The sequence below is a fragment of the Malurus melanocephalus genome, unplaced genomic scaffold (genome assembly GCF_030028575.1).
Source record: "Malurus melanocephalus ecotype Western Australia unplaced genomic scaffold, MMel_1.1 scaffold_275, whole genome shotgun sequence".
NCBI lineage: Eukaryota > Metazoa > Chordata > Aves > Passeriformes > Maluridae > Malurus > Malurus melanocephalus.
The window spans coordinates 906,866-907,359 of NW_026623507.1; positions in this window are offsets into that span (position 1 = coordinate 906,866).

Here is a 494-nt window from a genome sequence, read left to right on the forward strand (position 1 = left end):
GATTGAAAAATTTCCATCTTTATTTTAAAATTAGCTTGTTTCATTGGTCACTGCAGAAAATTTTTCTGAACACAAACCACTGGTTTCTCATTCTGAAACAGATGTAACAGCAGCAGCCCAAAGCAAAGCTGACKATGGGAACAAATCACAACCGGGCTTTGGCTGACCTCAGCTCTTGGGAACATGGTAACTCTTTCACTGATGGTGGTTTGTGGAAAAATAGCCAGTTACATCTACACTGCTAAAGGCCATCCACCTCAAGAGATGCTTACTCTGATTTCCAAGCCAAATCTTGTAGTGGAGCAGGTTTGGTGCTGCTTCTCTCAAGAGAATGGCTGCATGCTCACCCTGGGCACCTGTCAGCTCTGCAGGAGCTCCCAGGGCCTGGGGACAAAACCCTTCCTTCCTTCCTTCCTTCCTTCCTTCCTTCCTTCCTTCCTTCCTTCCTTCCTTCCTTCCTTCCTTCCTTCCTTCCTTCCTTCCTTCCTTCCTTC